The sequence below is a fragment of the Cetorhinus maximus genome, chromosome 18, assembly GCF_964194155.1.
Source record: "Cetorhinus maximus chromosome 18, sCetMax3.hap1.1, whole genome shotgun sequence".
In the NCBI taxonomy this organism is placed as follows: domain Eukaryota; kingdom Metazoa; phylum Chordata; class Chondrichthyes; order Lamniformes; family Cetorhinidae; genus Cetorhinus; species Cetorhinus maximus.
In genome coordinates, this window is record NC_135896.1 from 10,147,389 (window position 1) to 10,169,253 (window position 21,865).

Sequence of the window (21,865 nt, forward strand, 5' to 3'; positions counted from 1 at the left end):
AGCTATTCCAGAAAACCTTTCTTTAATTATTGTAACACAGGCACGAGGGGATAAATGACCTCCTCTTTCTGAGGTGCAAGATTCTATGGTTAGTAGCTATGTAAGGTCAAGTCACCTTTTTGCATGAATGCTACAAATGCTGGACCAGACTTTACAATAAGAATAACATGAGATTGTTAACAGTCACTGTTAAGGAGTAAATTGGACAGTAACTTCCGGTGACCACATCGGTGCAGTTAGACATGCAAATCCCGAAGTTGCTGCCCTGCTTCTCCAGTGTGTGTTATTCTGGGTATCTGACTGAGAGGCACATGGAACGGCATGAGGTTGCTATACTTATAGTGTGGATACTCATTAAACATACCTAAGAAAAGCTAGGGCTGATCCATTCAAGTGTCAGTAATTTTTTTTAATACTAATGCCAAGTCTTAATTACTGCCAAACAACCTTGCAGGCACTATGATTAACTTTCACAAGATTGAAGTCTCATTCCTTCAGATTTTAATCATTGTGGGAGTTATAAAATAACTGATTTTTAAAAAAATCTTTTCTTTGTCTCTTTTATCTCTCTTTATTTTTCAACTTCACCTTCCTTTCCTTCTCTCTGTTTCACTTTCTGTACGCGACCGGAAATTGAATCCACTGCCTTAACTTCCACTTCCACTGGTTCAGATTCTTTGCATCTCAGTAAGGATTCTTCAATCTGATTGGTTGAGAAGATACACTGTTGCTTGCCCTGTTCAGACAAGTCCCGGATTTCCATAGGGGGCATCTATGCTGTTCTGGAATCCTAATTACCGCCATTTCCAATGAAAAAGCCCATACAAAGTTCAAGGATGATGAACATCTGGAGCTGTTAGTTCACCACCGACTGCAAAATCCAGACCAGTATCTTTTATAAGCGCAATTACAGTGCTCCAATCTCATTGACGAATTTGGACAGTATGTTTATAGAATAGAAAACCTGGCAAGGAATATTCAATTCATTAGCAGTAATTAGTACAACTGCCATATACTGGATACCAATGTGTTATAAACAAAAAGCTAAAAGCTACTGCGGATGCTGAAAATCCAAAACAAAAACAGAATTACCTGGAAAAACTCAGCAGGTCTGGCAGCATCGGTGGAGAAGAAAACAGTTGACATTTCGAGTCCTCATGACCCTTCGGCAGAACTGAAGTATAGTTAGGAGAGAGGTGAAATATAAGCTGGTCTAAGGTGGGGGGCGGGGGGAGAGAGAAGTTGAGGGTGGGGTGGTTGTAGGGATAAGCAAGCAGTGATAGGAGCAGATAATCAAAAGATGTCACAGACAAAAGGATCAAAGAGGTGTTGAAGGGCTATACCTTGAGTATCCTGCCATCCATTCTTAATTAGCACTTTTCTTAGATAATATCACCACCTTCAACTCCTCTTTGATCCTTTTGTCTGTGACATCTTTTGATTATCTGCTCCTATCACTGCTTGCTTATCCCTACAACCACCCCACCCTCAACTTCTCTCTCCCCCCGTCCCCCACCTTAGACCAGCTTATATTTCACCTCTCTCCTAACTATACTTCAGTTCTGCCGAAGGGTCATGAGGACTCGAAACATCAACTGTTTTCTTCTCCACCGATGCTGCCAGACCTGCTGAGTTTTTCCAGGTAATTCTGTTTTTGTTATCAATGTGATATAAGTTGGTTCAATGATTGTGCTTGAGCTGGTGCAAGGGACTGATTCATCCACATAGGACATTGAACATTTTCAGACACAGTGAGGTAAGTTTCCTCATAAGCTTTGAATATCCTCTTCGTATGATGCCAGCAATCACTATGATTGACAGGGAGTGGAAGATCCAGCCAATGGCAGGTTCTAAAGGGCCACTGCACCCATTCCAAACAATTGTGTCGTGCGCGTGTGCCCCTTTCACTTCCTGCAGAGAAATCACCGCCTCATCAAATCATGAGCGAGAGGGGGAAATCAGAAGGACAACCTAGCCCTCCTACCGCTCTTCAAGTCTGCAGAGAATTGAGAGCTGCATTGAGTAAAGGTACACTGGATTCTGAAACATCAGCACGCAATCTCAGAATTTAATTTCTTTTAAAATGGTAAAAAAAAGATAATGTTCATGCATCATTTTTAAGTGTTTATCAACCCCTTCCATAACAGAATATCTCTGTACAGTACAGCTGTCAATTTTACACTCCAACACAATTCTACGGAACATTTGAACTTGCAAATATCTACACTGCCACAAGATGGCAGAATTAGCCAGCTTGAATCCGCATAACATCAACTTTCTCTGTTGTTGTTCAGGACTCTCTAGTTTGAGAAGTGATATTGGAGCAAAAAGGTAGAAAGCCAACAATCTTGAGACACCACAATTCCTCATCTGGCTGAATGCAAGAGAGAAAAAAAAAAACCTCACGAACCTCAGACTGGGCATCCGACTCTCAAAAATAAAACAAGAACTTACGTTTCACTACAACATCCTTGCAGCCGCTCATTTAACCATCACGCTTTTGACTGTGTGGATACACACAGTGATGATCCTGAGGACATTAACGCTGAAAAATATCCAAAGGCATACGTGACAAGAACAAAAAAAATCATGATTATGAACCACCTTGAGAACTGGAGATTATAACAGTACAGCTGCCAGACTTGAATCTCTGAATGGCCCGTTGCCTTTACTGAATAGGGGGTTTCGCTAGTGCTTGTCCATCCTTGGTCTTAGGAAGGAACAAAAAGAAGGCAGTGCAGTAGCCCCCATCCTCTCTTACCCTAAATGCTTTGTATTTGGGCTGAGTCTGACTGCCATACCAGGAAGGTCTCCTGAGTCTAATGAAGGATGCCAACATTGCTTATAGAATCACAGAGTGATGGAATAGAGGAGAGACAGCCATTCAGCCCATTGTGATTGTGCCAGCTCTTCGAAAGAGCTTTCCATTTGATCCCACTAACTAGTTCTTTCCCTGCAGCCCTACAAAGGTTTCCATTTCAGGTACTTATCCAATCCCCTTCTGAAAGTTACTATCCAGTCCGCCGCCCTTTCAGTCTCTGCATTCTAAGTCTAAAAACAATACGCCTTGTAAAAAATAAAAAAACTCAACTTAAAATGTCTTGTCCTACTCAAGCGCCATTGGGTTACTCAGCTCCTAAAGGTGCATCTTAAAGCTCCCTTAACCAGCAGGGTTAAAACACAAATTCATCGTAAAGAATCAAGAAAGATGGCCAGAAATGAAGATTGCTGTTTGTTGTCATTAATGCACCTATATTCCATAGCTTTCTCAATACTGTGCCTTCAGTAATTACACAAGGAAAATGGATCCGCAATTATCCTCTATTAATCTGCAAAAAACAGCCACATGACTGTGAACCCCACAAGGTGCTGGCTAGTTGCATAAATTAGAACCAATCAGCGGTAAGTATGAAGAGACCTTTCAGATGCACCCTGACAGCTTGTTTAATAAAAATTTAAGGTTGATTACTTTATTAATTCATGCTGCCCGTGTCGACTCTTATAGTATAGTGGCCGTGAAGTTAAATGTCAGCCTGCGATATTTTGAGGGACTGAGCAAAATCTGCTGCATCATGTCAAGGAGAAGCAATTTCACGTATATCTGCTGAGTGGCTCACGGCTAAAGATAACATTCAAACTGAAAGATTCTCCGATTGCTTTGGTGGGTCCTTCCAATTACAAAAATATCTGTGGATAATACCCTGCAGCAAACAGCTGCCCGAGATTGACTGGGAAGCCGTCTCACTGGAATACAGATTTCACTACTGGCCCTGCTAAATAATGCTGGCTGTCTTTTTATCAGTGTTTGATCACAGACTGTTGCCTGTAGATGTCACACAGCAGAGATTATTGCCCAAAGCCATCGTAAAGCACAGGCTTAAGTGCAACCACGGTGCCTGTAAAATTCTATGCCTTAACCCTTGTAACATCAGCAGAGCAGTCAATAGCGCAGGAAGCAGCGGTGTGATATTGTCAGCCGCCTGTTGCAGAGCCAGGGCAGAGCCTAGCATCAGAATCAGGAACGTGGCTTAAAATGACAAAAGGCAACAACAAAAAAATAATCACTTGCGGGAACTGGTTACCGTAATCTGAAATAGAGGCAGGGCAAAATGCTGGAAAACGCTCAGCGGGGCAGGTGACAACTGCAGAGAGAGAGTGAGAGAGACTGTCTCCCCAAGAAATGTTAAGTAGCGGTCACATCACTGGATGAGTAATCCAGAAGCCCAGGCTGATGCTCTGCAGACATGGGTTCAAATCCCACCCTGGCAGCTGGTGGAATTTAAATTCAATTAATTTTTTTTTTTAATTCTGGAATTGAAAGCGAGTCTCAGTAATGGTGACAAAGAAATCACCATCAATTGTCATTAAAAACCCATCTGGTTCACTAATGCCCTCTAGGGAGGGAAATCTGTCATCCTTACCTGGTCTGGAAATCCATGTCCCATGAAAGAATAATTTTTAAAAAAGGTCAATAAACCTTTTATCAGAAGTTAGCTCTGTTTCGCTCTCCACAGAATCTGCCAGACCTGCTGAGTGTTTCCAGCATTTACTGTTTTTATTTCAGATGTCCAGCATCCTCAGTCTCTTGTGCCAGTTAATCTCTCCTGCCTTCCACACTCTCAGCAACCTTCCCTTTTGTTCTTTCCTGTGCTCTCCTCCCAACCTTCCTCCCAGAATCGACACTTGCTTAAAAATCAATAAATCTTTAACATTGCCTCTGTTGAAAGGTCATTGACCTGAAATGTTAACTCTGTTTCTCTCGGCACAGATTCTGCCAGACCCGCAGAGTATTTACAACATTTTCTACTCAAAGTGACATAATGCATCCAGCCCCAAGGTCACAAGGAATTATATAAAAATAGGATTGATCAATTAGAAATTCAAGGGAAGTTTCTTTCCCCATAGAGCGGTTAGAATGTGGAAAAATCACAAGTAGTAGTTGAGGTACATGTGCATATGGTAGCCTTAATGGACAAAATGCACAATGCAATTTTCAACACACTACACCCGCTGTTCATTTTGGGAGTGGGGGCAAATGTTTAATAAAAATTGTTACTTGTTGACTCAAAACTAGCTTTAAAGATAAGCTTTCCCATCAATTGAAAACTCAGATTCTGATGGTGGTCAAATTTTAAGTGCAAGTAGGACAAAGTGTGATGTGCAAAAATTCATCAAGACCCAGGCAGGAAAGTTTACAATTAGTGGCGCTCAAACAGCACTTAGGTGATCAAACTAATCCACAGTTCCTCAAGGATGAAGGTAGACAGTTCTTGTAACTTCTATTGCAAACTTTACCCAAAGGAGAAACTCTCTAACCACACCTCAGGTACCTTGCTATTTACATGACAAATAATAGTCTGCAATCATTGCCATGTGGCGTCTTTCTAAAGAGAAATGTCATCTCTTCTGAATATTTTGCGCATTGATTACCCCATGTACTTCACTCAATACCTGCTGGGGAAGATAAAAACGATATTCCTAATGCAATACTGCTTTTGATAAGGAGAAGTGATGTGGGTGGCTGTGCTCTTCAACTTTAGTTGATGTACTCCTCGGGAGTAGATGATAGTTAGACAGCAGCTCAAAAATACACAGTGGGGAACTGTAAAATGCTCTGTTTATTACAAAGGAGAGGGAAGCGCTAATAATTCATGACCAAGCCACAAGGGAACTGTGCAGATCTTCACAAGAGGAACAAACGGAAAGATTTTTCTTCTACATTTCTTGAAACAATAGGTTTGGGGATATATGTTGTCAATGGGAATAACTCAGGAAAAGGCCCCACGACAGCCTCAATCCTCAAGTATCCATCGAACAAGTATACCGCTAATGGCAATGTGTTACTTTCGTGTATAAAAAAAGTTTTCAATTTATTCCCTAGTTTTAAACTTAGCACGAAGCAGCTGCCCCCCCCACAACTCCTGTTACTAGCCTCACAGACCCAGCTTCCTAGTCAATTGAAAACTCAGATTCTGAAGGTGGTCAAATTGTACATGGGAGTAGGATAAAGCATGACATTTGCGGTTTCCTAAGCTCGGGCACGATGTTCCGTAGCTAAGCCTCAACGCTGAACGCGATGACCGGCAGCAGCAGATGCTAGAAGCTTTGTGGGGCTGAATGACGGAACACCGTCCCCATCAAAGGCATCAAGGTGAAATATCTAATTCGCATTTGGTAATTTCAACTCAGTTTCATTGAAACTCATCAGCCATGAAAACAAGACCAGGATGGGATGTTGTAAATCTGTACAGCAGGGCTTCCGAGCAAAATTCGGAAAAGGTCCATTTACCTCATTCATCAATCTCTCTGACATCTGGATGGGATTCAAATTCAAACCTATAGTGTCATTGCAATTTCTGCCTCTCTATTATGCTTCATCTGTCTCTCGTACATGCTGATGTTTTTCCTTCTATTTCACCCCCCCCCCCACACCCACCACCACCCACACACCCCCATGCACTGAGGCCAATTGGAATGATAATACTGCAGCTAAGGTTTCAAAGGACATTGATATGACAGAAAATTATCGGCCTTCTAGCCTTCAGCCTCCTACCATCTCTCCAGGAAGTTTTACACGCTTGATAAAAAGCTACATTTCCAATTCGCATTTGGTAATTTCAAATCAGTTTAATTGAAACTCATCAGCCATGGTCTTATTGAATGGCAGAGCAGGCTCAAAGGGTCTACTCCTCCTTCTACTTCATATTTCTTGCACCCAGGGGCCCAGGCTAATGCTCTGGGGACATGGGTTCGAATCCCACCTTGGCAGCTGGTGGAATTTGAACTCAATCGATAAAATCTGGGTTTGAAAGTTAGTTTCAGTAATGGTGGCCACAAAACCACCATTGATTGTCCGACAAAACCCATCTGCTTCACTAATGTCCTTTAGGGAGGGGAATCTGCCGTCCTTACCTGGTCTGGCCTTCACCTGACTCCAGATCCCCAGCAATGTCGTTGACCCTTAACGGCCCGAGTCAGCCACTCAGCTCAAGGGAAAATAGGGATGGGTAACAAATGCTGGCCTTGCATTGTGATGCCCACAACCCATGAAAGAATAAATGTAATAAAGGATGGTAGCTTTCTGAGATGTCTGGAGTAGGCCTCTCTGCCCCTTACTTTTTTGATGTCGCTGCTCTGTTCCTCTCTAGGGGCCACAAATATAACATGGTTGCTGATAAATCCAATAGTGAATTCATGAGAAGCCTTTTGCCCAGAGAATGGTTAGAATATGGAACTCACTGCCACACGGAGCTGAGTAGTGAGGAGAGGTGGGAAGAGGCTCAGGTGGAGCATAAACACTAGCATGGACCAGTTGTGCGAAATGGCCTGTTTCTGTGCTGTACACTCAATATATACCCGATTTAATTCTCCATAAAATGCAATAACAACAACAGTCAGAGAATATACAGCACAGCCGGTGGCCCTTCAGCCCAACTGGTCTGTGCTGTGCTAATAATCCACGCGAGTCTTCCCCTAATTCATTTGTTTCATGCTAGCCTTTCAGCAGACCTTTCTATCCCTTCTTCTCTTATGTACTCGTCTAATTTTGTTTTGAAAGCATCCAAGTAATTTGCCTCAATGTGTTAGTGAGTTCCACATTCTAACCTCTCTCTGGGTAAAGACATATTTCTCTATTGATTTCATTAGTGACCATCTTGTATTTGTGGCTGCCAGTTTTGGATTCTCCCCTTAGGGGAGACATTCCCTCCACATCTACTCTGTCATAATTTGAAAAGTCCCTATTAGGTTACCTCTGAGTCTTCTCTTTTCTATATCATCAACTTGTTCAATCTTTCCTGAAAGCTGTAATCTCTCAATCATGGTACCATCTATATTAATCATTTCTGCACCTTTCTCAAGTGCACCGATATCCTTCCTATCGTCTGCAGACCAGAACTGTGCAAGGTAATCTAAATTCAACCTGACCAGTGTGTCCTGTACCCCAGGCTGCGGAAATAGCAGAGGCACTGACCATTGTTTTATAATATTCTCTTGGATACAGGCGTGGTACCAGAGGAGTGGAGGACTGCTAACACTGTGTTGTTGTTAATATAGGGCAGAAGGAATAGACTGAATAATTGCAAGCTGGTCAGCTGAGCATCGGTAGTGGGCAAATCATTGGAGTAAGTTCCGAGAGGCAACGTTTAGGAAGGCACGGGTTAATCAGGATGGATTTGTTAAGGAAGGACAAAAACAAAAATACCTGGAAAAACTCAGCAGGTCTGGCAGCATCTGTGGAGAGCAGCACAGTTAACGTTTCGAGTCCGAATGACCCTTTGTTGACTCGAAACGTTAACTGTGTTCCTCTCCACAGATGCTGCCAGACCTGCTGAGTTTTTCCAGGTATTTTTGTTTTTGTTTTGGATTTCCAGCATCCGCAGTTTTTTGCTTTTATCTTTTGTTAAGGAAGAGTTGTGTCTGATTAACAAGGAGGGGTGATAGTCTGCATGGAATACAACAAGGTTTTTGACAAGGTCCCACATGGCAGAGTGGTCAGAAAAGCGGCAAATATATTTAAAACTGGAGAAGTGTGAGGTAAAGCACTTGGAGAGCAAACAAGGCACAGGAATGCACAATAAATAATATGATACTGGAACAGATAAAGTGATCAAGGCGACACACAGGATACTCTCCTTTACTCACTGAAGCACAGAAAATAAGAACAGTGAGGTTTTGCTAGAATTGTACAGAACAGTAATTAGGCCACAGCTCAAGTATTGTGTACGCAACTAGTCATCACATTACAGGAGGGATGAGATTGCACTAGAGAGGGGAGTTTTACAAAGGTATTGAGGGGAATGCAGAAATTTAGCAACGGGGAAAGGCTGCATAGGCTGGTTTTCTTTTCGTTGGAACAGAGGAGGCTGAGGGGAAATTCAATCGAGGTGTATAAAAAGGTGAGGGGACTAGATAAAGTGGATAAGAAGGATCTATTTCCCATAGCAGAGACGCCAATAACCAGGGGAATAGATTTAAAGTGGTTGGCAGAAGGATTAGAGGGGAGTTGAGAACTTTTTTCATCCAGAGGGGGATGGGGTTCTGGTCTGCGCTGTCTGAAAGGGTGGTAGAGACACCTATCACATCTAAAAAGTACTTGAATATGGACTTGGGGGTGCTGTAATTTCATGAGCTACGGACCAAGAGTTGGAAAGTGCTGTTAGAAGGGATGGCTCTGTTTTGGTTGGCATAGACAGCCTTGGCTAAATGGCCTCCTGCTGTGCTGTAAGTTTTCTAAATCTAATATAATTTCACTACTTTTGAATACCCCATAGAAATAAATCCCAAAGCCCTTCATTAGCATTCTTAATTGCTCTATTGAGCTGTTTGGGATGTAGAGAGCAATAACTGTAGAAACGTACTGCTGCAGGTTAAAAGTCACAAGAGAGATATGTCAGACATACTGATCATAGTTGGTTTCAGTAATAAGAGGCACTTTGGCTTATAAGCTTCCAACTAGATGTCACTAGCCACCATGTGTAAGTGTGAATAAGTAAACTCTCAGGGCTGTTCTAGTCTTAAATGATTGTATTTCTCAAGCTTTTCTCTTGCTGCTTAAGATCTCCAAATTTTTTTCCAATCATCTTTTTCTCTATCATCTTTCAAGTTGCGCGCTGTCTTAATTCCCTTCAGATTTACCTGAAATGACACGTAGAAAAATGTATCAACTGTGATAACCTGAGGTAACCAACAAGAGCCACCTTGAAAGCAAATTCCAATGTGAGCCTTAAATCTCTCCAAGTGCTCTGTCTATCACTGTTTATTATAATGCAACAATTTTCAGGAACCAAACAGCTTAAATATTTCTACAAATACTCTGTGGAACCATCTGGTAATTACAAGGATCTTGTTTGTAAAATGATGAGCACTTGCAACGCTATAGCATACAGGCCTACGGGCCAAGCGCTGGAAAATGGGATTAGACCAGATAGGTGCTTGATGGCCGGCACGGACACAATGGGCCGAAGGGTCTGTTTCTGTGCTGTATAACTCTGTGACTCTATGAAAAGGCAGTCTGTGTGTTCTTAACTATTGCAGAGAACAAGAGTAGATCATGCAGCCATACTAACGATTAACGAAGGAGGGTAGACCATTTAGCCCCTTGAACCTGTTCTGCAATTCAGTCAGATCATGGCTGTTTGGTGACCTAATTCCATACACCCGCCTTTGCCCCGCTTCCCTTGAGACTTTGGTTAACAGAAATCTATTAATCGCAGATTAAAAATCAACAATTGACCAAGTATCAACTATAATTCATGGATTCAAGTTCCAAACAACCACCACCCTTTACCTGAAAAAGTGTTTCCGATCTTCACTCCTGAAAGACCCGGGTCTAATTTTGAGACTAGATCCCCTGGTATGGGACACACCAACCAACAGAAGCAGTTTCTCTTTAACTGCCCTATCAGCTCCCCTTAATAGCTTCAACATTTCAATTAAATCAACCTTTAATCTTTTAAAGCCCAGGGAACACATCCCTTGTTTGTGTAATTTCTCTTCATCAGTTAACTTCTGGAGCCCAGGTATCATCCTAGTAAACCTAAACTGCACTCCCTCTAAGGCCAATACATCATCCTGAAGATGCGGTGCGCAGAACTGCTTACAGTACTCCAAGTATGGTCTAACCAGAGCTTTGTATAGCTGAAGCATAATTTCTAACCCCTTGTATCCTAGTCCTCTGGATAAAGAAGCCAACATTCCATTCGTCATTTTGATTACTTCTTTGTATCTGGCCATGACATTTTAATGATCTACATTCCAAAATTATTCTATTAGACCAAGGCTGACCTGTACCTGAACCACAGTTCCAGCTCTATCTGCCTTGACACACATACCTAACAAAATATATCAATCACAGTCTTGAAAGTTTCAATTGGCTCCCAGGGCAGAATCGTCCCAGATTTGCACTAAGTGTGGTAGCGGGCGGGTAAAACGACGTTTTACCCACAGGCTGCAATGGTGGCTTTTCACGCCATATTGTCCCAAACCTGCCGGATTAATTATGTATTCGTGGGGAAACATGCCGTTTCCATGGTGGGCGGGCTCTCATTTGGCCCACCACGTCGTCACCTCGCCGCTTCAGCACACCGGGTGCTCACATCTCAGTGCTTCCAGCCCACAACTGCTGCAGAGAAGACATGGCCCTGAAAGGCAAAAAGACTGCAGGCCCCAGGTTCAATGACGCGTCCCTCGAACGCCTTTTGGGTGCAGTGGAGGCTCGCCCATGATGTCCTCTAACCCGGCTCTGGCCGCAGGATGGGCATCAACCTCACTAATCCGGCTGGGAGGCGGTGGCAGCAGTGGTCAATGCCAAGGCCCTTTAAAAGAGGACAGCCACCCAGTGCCACAGGAGGATGAATGATGATCTCCGTTCTTCTCATCACCCTCAACTCACACTCTCAAACCCATCACACATCCACAAGGCCCTCACTCACTGCTGGTTCAAGGGACATCACCATTCACTCTCTCACACACACACACCTTCATAGTCCTCATCCTGTCCGTGGGACCACTCACTACCCATACATGCCAGGCATGCTTATCATCTGGCCTGGCAGGCATCCTGCTTACAATATCTCCATCTCTATTCATGCAGGACAAGCAGGCACACAACAAGAGGGAGAGGTCACAGACCGGTCGAGGAATGCCCTAAATCAAGGTCCTCACGGACTTTGAAAACAGAGCCATCCAGCTGGCCAGCGAGGATCTGGACCAGTCCTGTGCTGATGGTGAGGTCGGTGGTGCTCTACCAAGTGAGGATCCAGCAGTGCAACATCCATCAGACCACCATGCTGTGAGTGATGTGTCCTGTTTCACAGGCCACTGCCATGCACTAATTTTCTCCCCTTGCTTCCGCAGGCACATCTGGGAAACAGCCGACAGAGCCCACGACCCAGAGCCTCCACTCAAGCCCCGAAGAAACCTCTGAAGAGGAATCTGGAGGCATCCTCCTTGAAGTCTCATCACAGCGCTCACCCACACCCTCCACCAGCACAGAGACACACACCTCGGTGGGACCTAGCTGTAGAGCAGCCTCAGGATCACAATCTGGTGAGCACATCACACTGTCCGATCCACAGCAGGTGGAGGCAGGGACTTCCCAGGTCCCCGGCACTCAGAGGACTGCTGGAGGCCAGAAACCTGCTGAGTCTGAGTCAGATGAGGAGCCTCTGGACTCGGTCATGTCACAGTTGCTGGAGCTGCAAAGGCAAGTTCAGGAACATCAGGAAGGGATGTCCACTGTACTCCTCAGATTGCAAGGCACGATGGAGGAGTCCATCCGCCTTCAGGCTGAGGTCATAGCACCGGCATGCCAACGCACCGAGGTCAACACTGCTAGGATGGCGGCTGCCGTGGAGATCCTGGTCCTGGCCTTCGGTCCTGGGCTGCTGCGCGGGCTGAACTCCATCGCTGACGCCATAGTTGGCCTCCAACAGTGTGTATGCGAGAGGGGTGCGGGGCAGTTTGATCTCACTCCAGCTACCCCTTCTCCTCAAAGAGTCAGCCTGGGGCCCCTGGGCACCCATAGGGAGGAGGATCAGGTGTACCCCCCAGGGCCATCCATCCAGGTGACTCTGGGAGTGTCCAACCCATCTGAATCCCCTCTTCCGGTGACCTCAGCAGCTCCAGCTCCACAGGCCGAGGAGGGTGCCACTGCCAAACAGCAGGACCCCGAAAGCAGGCCAGGGCCCTCCAGGCCTCAACCCTCCAGAGGACGCCCGCCAAGGTCATCGGAGAGAGGGCGTCGGAGTCAGCAGGCTGCCTCCACCTTCACTTTGGATGGCCAGGGAGCATCAAAATGTAGCGGCAGGGTTAGGAAAGTTAAGATGATGTAGGCTTCTTGTTATGACGAGCAGTGTTCGTCTCAGTCAGAGGTGAAACCTTTTTGCACAAGATAAAGGCAGGTGTCTCAGTCCAGGGCCTCTTCCCTGTGCTCTGTGCAGCCTCCAGGCCAGCAGCTTTGGTGGACCTTGGAAGGCTTCAGGGATCTGTGACCGACTGAGAATGTAGGAGTCGTCCACACTCTCCAGGCAGGAATGTTACGGCCCTGTCACGGCGGGGACGAGGCTGTAAAATGTGGCGAGCCATCCTAAACTCCATTGACTTCAACGGGACCGTAAAATCCCGCTGGTGTAAAATTCAGCCCCTGGAAACCATGCGCAGACCCGCAGGATGCGGGTTTGTGGTGGTCGCACATCAGCGAATGGAATCCCTTGCGGTTGCCATAGTTGACCGCATGTTGCGGTGGAGACCTGAGCCTCACGTGAGTGCAGCCCATGGCACCCTGCACCTGTGGTGGTGGTCCTGCCGAATCCAACCGCTCTTGCATCCTGGGTGCCCTGGTCCTGGGCAAAATTCACAAAGCTGTGTGCCCTCGCGAAGGTGGCATCCGTGGCCTCATGGGCGCATTTGTGGATGGAGGCTTGTGAAACCCCACAGAGGTCACCTGAAAGGAGCCACGGTCATAGAAATCGAGCGCTGCGGTCACTTTCGTGGCCACTGGCAGTGGATGCCCTCCATGTGCCCGTGGCACCAAATCCTGCAGTACCTGGCAGATGTGACCGACCAGTTCCCCTAGACATGCGCAGTCTTCGACAACACTGGCTCTCGGTTACCTGCAGGAATGAAAGGCGGTGTCTATGCACCCTGGGTTTAGCGATGGTTCACTGTGACTCTTCGGCAGTGTGTGCGGGAACCTCAGCTGTCCCTTCTTCCAGGGGCTGCTTCCCCTCCCTCTGCGTGGCCAGGCGTCTCAGTCACTCTCTTCTCAGTCGTCTTTGCACTCTGTAAGCCACGAGGCATACAGTTAGTTCACCAGACTCCATGATCCTGATGTACTCCTCCTGCAGGATGAATGAGAGAGATGCGTGGGTTAGCATGTGTACTAAGGACCTGTCTTGGTTAAGTCTGAAAGCCCCTTAATGCATCCCAAGAGTGCTGGCCACCACTTGGATGGCCAGAGATTAGTGTGCTGCATGGCTGCCCAAAACTCCACCACCTCCACCCTACTCCACCCGACCAATTGGCAACAGCTTTGCCCACTGGACTGCATGCTGTGCTCTCAGCTCAGGTGCAGGCATTCTCCTAACCCGCACTGCAAGGCTGCACTGTTAGCTTGAACCATGGGGGAGACTGGTCCAAACTGAGATGATGACATTGTAAGGGACTGTGAACACCTCCAGCAGTGATCTGCGCAAAGAGTTTTTCCAGGTAATTCTGTTTTTGTTTTGGATTTCCAGCATCCGCAGTAGATTTTTGTTTTTATCATAATTAATTGAACTGGTCAGAACATCGGTGCATGTCTGAATTTTTCAATGTATGCTTCAAACAGGTGAAATTCCGAGCTGGATGCGGGAAATGAGAATATTAGGTCACATAAAAGGGGCAATTTTAACCCTGTTCATCTGGTGGAAACTGGGCAGCTGAACAATTAAAATTGCGCAGGTGACTTACCTACTGATATGTTGTTCTCTTCCTGCAGTCTTCCATTTTAACCTACTCTCCTGAGCAAGTGAGATCGAATACATGCCAGAAACCAGCAGGGACCTTTTTCAAATACCCAGGCTGCCATTTTACCTTGAAGGGTCATGAGGACTCGAAACGTCAACTCTTTTCTTCTCCGCCGATGCTTCCAGACCTGCTGAGTTTTTCCAGGTAATTCTGTTTTTGTTTTCAATTAATTATGAGTCAATGGTGCGCACCCGATTCTCTGATTATGCCCTCCCAGTGTGTGAAGCTCTGGACTGGGAACAAAAAAATCAGCACCTTACACCGATGGAATACAACGTGGTTTGTTTTGAGTCTAATTCACTTTTGTTGTCACATACTTCTGTTAAATTCAATTTATTGGCGTGACAATGAACCATTTCTAATGGGGGAGGATTGAAACTGCTACCACAAGCACGTCAGTTGCGATTTGGTTTTTTTTTTGATCTGTCTCGGCAGGTTGCGTGTGAAATGTATCATATTGGAAATGATACCCAAAACCTGTGCCTCAAATCATGCATTACTACAACTCATTGAATGAACATTTTGACAAAGATCTACACTTGTTTGTTGAGGTTATAATTTATTCCTTTGTCCTCTTTGTCAGCCAGTAATGAATAATAAGAATCCTTCACAATAGGTGAGTCAACGAGCTCTTTCTGTAAATCACATTGAAACCCTTATCGCTCCTGTACTTTTCTGGAGAATTTCATGCCACTCATGATGAAATCGTTCCTCTCTACAAGTAGCTGTGCAACAAGTACTTATAATTTGGAATGCACTGCCCTCAAGGATGGGGGAAGCAGTTTCAATGGCAACTTTGCACTTAGCTTTTGCACCAACATGATGCTGTCTTCCGCACCCAAGTAAATATGGTGAAATGAAGCTGCAGAAGGAACAGCGTATCCCAAATTCTTGTATATCATCAGAACCTTTACCAACAAAGCCAGTGCCAAATTTACCATCAGTCTCCATCCCTTGTCCCTTTTTCTGATACATTGATGACTGTATCAGTGCTACTCTCTGCTCCTGTCCTGAACAGGAAAATTTCATTGACTTTGGCCCAGATTTTCATCCCTGGGTGGGGAACACAGAGACGGGCAAGTTCCTGGTTCAGCAAACCCAACCTTTAAAAACGGCCCTCGCAGGTGGGATGTTTGATCTGGGGGTGGGGAGGGGGGTGTGGGGGGCTGCGGGCTGACACAGGTGTCGGGATGGGTGACCCTGGAGCAAATCCACAGGCTGCCAGGTATGGGGGGTGGGCTGGATGGACGCAAGGGTAGCCTCGGTGCTCCGGCACGGTGTTGAAATAACTAAAAAGCAATAATAAAACCAAAAACATCCCTCCAAAACTCACCCCTCATTCCCCCCTCACCCCCTCCCACACACTCCCTATGCCCAAACCAACCAAACTGTGCCAACCCATGCCCCCATTCTCCTATGCCAACTTAATGCCCCTCTACCCACCCCATTGCCCCCATGGCAACATAGTGCCAACTCATGCCAACCCATGCCTCACCACCTTTGGCCATTGCCCCATCCACGCCAATTCATCTAGTATCCTTGGACAGTTCCTTGACAACTTATACACTTCCTCAACAGCTGTGACAGATTTGAGAGGTTTGATGCTTCCTGGATAGGTCTCATAACTAGACAACTCCTTAACATTTCCTTGACAGCCAGACTGTTGCTGGACAGCTGGACATCTCCTGGACAGCTGGATATCTCCTGGACAGCTGTTTTACAGCTCAACAGTTCCAATGAGTTTGTAGGTAAAAAATGTGTAATCAAGTTCACTTTTAGCAATCCCAAAGGATGCCTTACCTCTTTCAAAAGTGTCCTGGAACTCTCTACAAAAGGGGTACCTTACCTCTCCAAAGAGGTACTCTGGCTATCCATAAGAATTCACCAAGTTCAGACCTCCTCTTGCCTGTTCTAATCTGCACATTCCAGATTCCACACTCGTGGTCTTCCAAAATCCCACTTCAGTGGAGGCAGCTGGTGATGTCAATGACCAGCCGCCTCTGCGAATTGCACATACATGAACCCTGACCCGACTTCAGTCCCGACCTGGAAATGCCGGGCTCGGGACGTGACTAGGAAGTTTCGGCCATTTCCAGGCCAAGGTTTGCAATTACCATCCTTCTCTCACCTTTCCCTGCTCCACCTTTGACTCCTGCCCTTCCTTCTGGGACTTCTGGAGATAGGCTACCAACTAATATTCACTATAAGCCCACAGACCCCTATAGCTACATGACTACACATCCTCACACCCCTCTTCCCGTAAGGAATCTATTCCAATTTCCCCTTTCTTCATCTCCATCTGTTCAAACGACGCAAACTTCCATACCAGTGCTTCCGATGTGTCTTCCTTTTCCCTCAGCCGAGGACTCCCTCCCGACTACACCCCCCACCCCCTCCACTGTGTCCAGTCTGTTTTCCAGCATTTCTGCCCTCACCCCTACCCCTCCTTCCCAGAAACATGACAGAGTTTCCCAACTTCCCGCCCACCAGCCTTCATATTCAACCGATTATTTCTGCCTGCTCCAGGGTGATGCCATCACCAAAGACACCTTCCCCTCCCCTTTCAGAATTCTGAAGAGACCGTTCAATCTGCAACACCCTGTTCAACTCCTTAGTTTCTTTTCCTCCGCTTAGTAATATGCTTATATTCAGCAGGTTGCCACGTCTGATCGGAGGTCGCACCCCATCCTCAGGCTCAGCCTCGATCAGACGGAAATCTGCCGTCCTTACCTGGCCTGACCTACATGTGACTCCAGACCTACAGCAATGTAGTTGACTCTTAACTGCCCTCTGCAAGCCACTCAGTTGTAACAAACTGCTACAAAGTCACAAAAAAGGAATGAAACTGGACGGACCACCTGGCGTCGAACTAGGCACTGGAAACGACAACGGCAATCACAGCTCTGTCGACCCTGCAAAGTCCTCCTTACTAACATCTGGGGGCTAGTGCCAAAATTGGGAGAACTGTCTCACAGACTAGTCAAGCAACAGCCTGACACAGTCTTCTTCACGGAATCATACCTTACAGATAATGTCCCAGTCTCCACCATCACCATCCCTGGGTATGTCCTGTCCCACCAGCAGTACAGATACAGCAGAGGTGGCGGCACAGTGGTATACAGTCGGGTTGCCCTGGGAGTCCTCAACATTGACTCTGGACCCCATGAAGCCTCATGGCATCAGGTCAAACATGGGCAAGGAAACCTCCTGCTGATTACCACGTACCGCCCTCCATCAGCTGATGAATCAGTGCTTCTCCATGTTGAACACCACTTGGAGGAAGCACTGAGGGTGGAAAGGGCACAGAATGTACTCTGGGTGGGGGAACTTCACTGTCCATCACCAAGAGTGACTCGGTAGCACCACTGCTGACCGAGCTGGCCGAGTCCTAAATTAATTTCTGCTAGACTGGGTCTGCGGCAGGTGGTGAGGGAACCAACAAGAGGGGAAAAACATACTTGACCTCATCCTCACCAACCTGCCTGCTGCAGATGCATCTGTCCATGACAGTATTGATAGGAGTGACCACCGCACAACCATTGTGGAGACGAAGTCCCGCCTTCACATTGAGGATACCCTCCATCGTGTTGTGTGGCACTACCACTGTGCTAAATGGGATAGATTTCAAACAGATCTAGCAACTCAAGACTGGGCATCCATGAGACGCTGTGGGCCATCAGCAGCAGCAGAATTGTACTCAAACACAATCTGTAACCTCTTGGTCCGGCATATCCCCCACTCTACCATTACCATCAAGCCAGGGGATCAACCCTGGTGCAGGAGGGCATGCCAGGAGCAGCACCAGGCATACCTAAAAATTAGGTTTCAACCCGGTGAAGCTATAAAACAGGACTACTTGGGTGCCAAACAGCATAAGCATCAAGTGATAGACAGAGCTAAACAATCCCACAATCAACGGATCAGATCTAAGCTCTGCAGTCCTGCCTCATCCAGTTGTGAATGATGGTGGACAATTAAACAACTCACTGGAGGAGGAGGCTCCACAAATATCCCCATCCTCAATGATGAAGGAGCCCAGCACATCAGTGCAAAAGATAAGGCTGAAGCATTTGCTACAATCTTCAGCCAGATGTGCCGAGTGGATGATCCATCTCGGCCTCCTCCGGAGGTCCCCAGCATCACAGATGCCAGTCTTCAGCCAATTCAATTCACTTCACGTGATATCAAGAACAGCTGAAGGCACTGGATACTGTAAAGGCTATGGGTTCTGACAATATTCTGGCAATAGTACTGAAACATTGTGTTCCAGAACTTGCCGTGCCCCTAGCCAAGCTGTTCCAGTACAGCTACAACACTGGCATCTACCCAGCTAGGTGGTAAATTGCCCTGGTATGTCATGTACATAAAAAGCGGGACAAATCCAACCCAGCCAATTATCGCCCCATCATTCTACTCTTGACCATCAGTAAAGTAATGGAAAACAAAAATAAAAATACCTGGAAAAACTCAGCAGCTCTGGCACCATCTGCGGAGAGGAACACAATTAACGTTTCGAGTCCGTATGGCTCTTTGCTTTTATTATAGTAAAGGAATGGAAGGGATCATAAACAGTGCTATCAAGCAGCACTTGCTTAGCAATAACCTGCTCACTGATGCCCAGTTTGGGTTCCGCCAGGGCCACTCAGCTCCTGACCTCATTTACAGCCTTGATTCAAACATGGACAAAAGAGCTGAACACCCGAGCTGAGGTGAGAGTGACTGCCTTTGACACCAAGGCAGCATCTGACAGAGTGTGGCATCAAGGAGCCCTAGCAAAACTGGAGTCAATAGGAATCAGGGGGGAAACTCTCCACTGGTTGGAGTCATACCTAGCACAAAGGAAGATGGTTGTGGTTGTTGGAGGTCAGTCATCTCAGCTCCAGGACATCACTGCAGGAGTTCCTCAGGGTAGTGTCCTCGGCCCAACCATCTTCACCTGCTTCACCAATGACCTTCCTTCCATCATAAGGTCACAGATGGGGATGTTCGCTGATGATTGCACAATATTCAGCACCATTCGTGACTCCTCAGATACTGAAGCAGTCCATGTCCAAATGCAGCAAGACCTGAACAATATCCAGGCCTGTGCTGACAAGTGGCAAATAACATTCACGCCACACAAATGTCAGGCAATGACCATCTCCAACAAGAGAGAATCCAACCATTGCCCCTTGATCAGTGGCATTACCATCGCTGAATCCCCTACTAGCAACATCCTGGGGGTTACCATTGACCAGAAAATGAACTGGGCTAGCCATATAAATACTGCAGCTGCAAGAGCAGGCCAGGGACTAGGAATCGTGTGACGAGTAACTCAGCTCCTAACTCCCCAAAGCCTGTCCACTATCTACAAGGCACAAGTTAGGAGCGTGATGGAATACTCCCCACTTCTCTGGATGAATGCAGCTCCCACAACACTCAAGAAGCTTGCCACCATCCAGAACAAAGCAGTCTGCTTGATTGGCACCCCATCCACAAACATTCACTCCCTCCACCACCGATGCACAGTAGCAGGAGTGTGTACCATCTACAAGATGCACTGCAGGAATTCACCAAGGCTCCTTCGACAGCACCTTCCAAACCCACAATCGCTACCATCTAGAAGGACAAGGACATCAGAAACATGGCAACACCATCATCTGAAAGTTCCCCTCCAAGTCAGTCACCATCCTGACTTGCAAATATATCGCCGTTCCTTCACTGTTGCTGGGTCAAAATACTGGAATTCCCTCTCGAACAGCACTGTGGGTGTACCTACACCACATGGACTGCAGCGGCTCAAGAAGGCAGCTCACCAGCACCTTCTCAAGAGCAACTAGGGATGGACAATAAATGCGGGCCTAGCTAGTGAAGCCCACATTACGTGAATGAATAAAAAAAAGTCACTGCCAACACTCCCTCCCTTTCATATAGCACCTTTCCAGGCAAGAGCAGAAGATGCAACACCTACCCTTTCATCTCCTCTCTTCTTACCATCATCCGAGGTTCCAAACATTCCTTTCAAGGGGAAAAGCAATTCACTTCCTTTCAATTTATTGTACTGCATTCGTTGCTCATGGTGAGGTCTCCTCTATACTTTGGGGAGGCTAAATGCACACTTGGTGACTGCTTTGTGGAAGTCTGCAAGCATGACCCTGAACGTCCTGTCACTGGTCATTTCAATTCTCCCACTCTGATCTCTCTGTCCTTGGCCTGCTGCAGTGTTCCAATGAAGCTTAAGGAACAATGCTTTGTCTTTTGACCCGGCATTCTACAGCCTTCTGGACTCAACGTTGAGCTCAACAATTTTAGATCCTAATCTCTACCTCCATTTTGTTTAGTTTTTTTTTGCTGCTGGTTTCTTTCTTTATCCCGCTACTTTGCTTCCGGTGATTCTCACCTCATCTGGGCATACCATATGTTTGTTTACTTCATCCATTACCATTCCCTTTTGGTTTTTGCACCGTGAAACCTTTTGTCATTTAATCTTTCCTTCCCTCCACCTTATCTTTTGTTCTTCCTCTACCTTCCCCCCATTTCGCTTGCTCAAAACCTAGGAACAGCACCTCATCTTCCGACTAGGCACTCTACAGCCTTCTGGACTTAACATTGAGTTCAACAACTTCAGATCATGAACTCTCTCCTCCATCCCCACCCCCTTTCCGATCCCCCTTTTCCCATAATTTATATTTTTTAAATATATTTTTCTTTTCCCACCTATTTTTAAATCTATCATTTTATCTCCACCTTTTAGCCCATTTCGATCCCTTCCCCCCACCCCACCCTCACTAGGGCCATCTGCCACTTGTTTGTCCTGCTTTCTACCCTTAATGTCATCATTAGCACATTCCTTAGATAATATCACCACCGTCAACACCCCTTTGTCCTTTTGTCTACGACATCTTTGGCAATCTCTTCTTTGCCTCCACCTATCACTGGCCCTCTATCCAGCTCTACCTGTCCCACCCCCCTCAAACAGCTTATATTTCACCTTATTTCTATATTTCTTTAGTTCTGATGAAGAGTCATACGGACTCGAAACATTAACTGTATTCCTCTCCGCAGATGCTGTCAAACCTGCTGAGTTTTTCCAGCTATTTTTGTTTTTCTATCACATTTCTATCTGTCTTCAGTTCTGATGAAAGGTCATCAAGCTGTAACATTAACTCTGTTTCTCTCCACAGATCCTGTCTGAACTGATGAGTATTTGCTGCATTTTCGGTTTCATTACCACCAGTCATTCTGGGCATGTATGGGAGCCAAGCATTTGCAAGTGGCAAAATGCAGCACAATGATCCAGCCTACCATCCCTCTCCTCATGATGTTAGCCCCTTATTCCTTTCACACATCCCTCCTATTTCACCAACCACCCACACCC

At 46.1% G+C, this 21,865-nt stretch overlaps 1 protein-coding gene across 2 annotated transcripts in view; it reads right to left on the reverse strand.

The window, feature by feature from the left end:
- The window catches only part of nrxn3a (neurexin 3a), a 1,687,706-nt gene that overhangs the window by 1,241,579 nt on the left and 424,262 nt on the right, over positions 1–21,865 (reverse strand). The window lies entirely within an intron of this gene.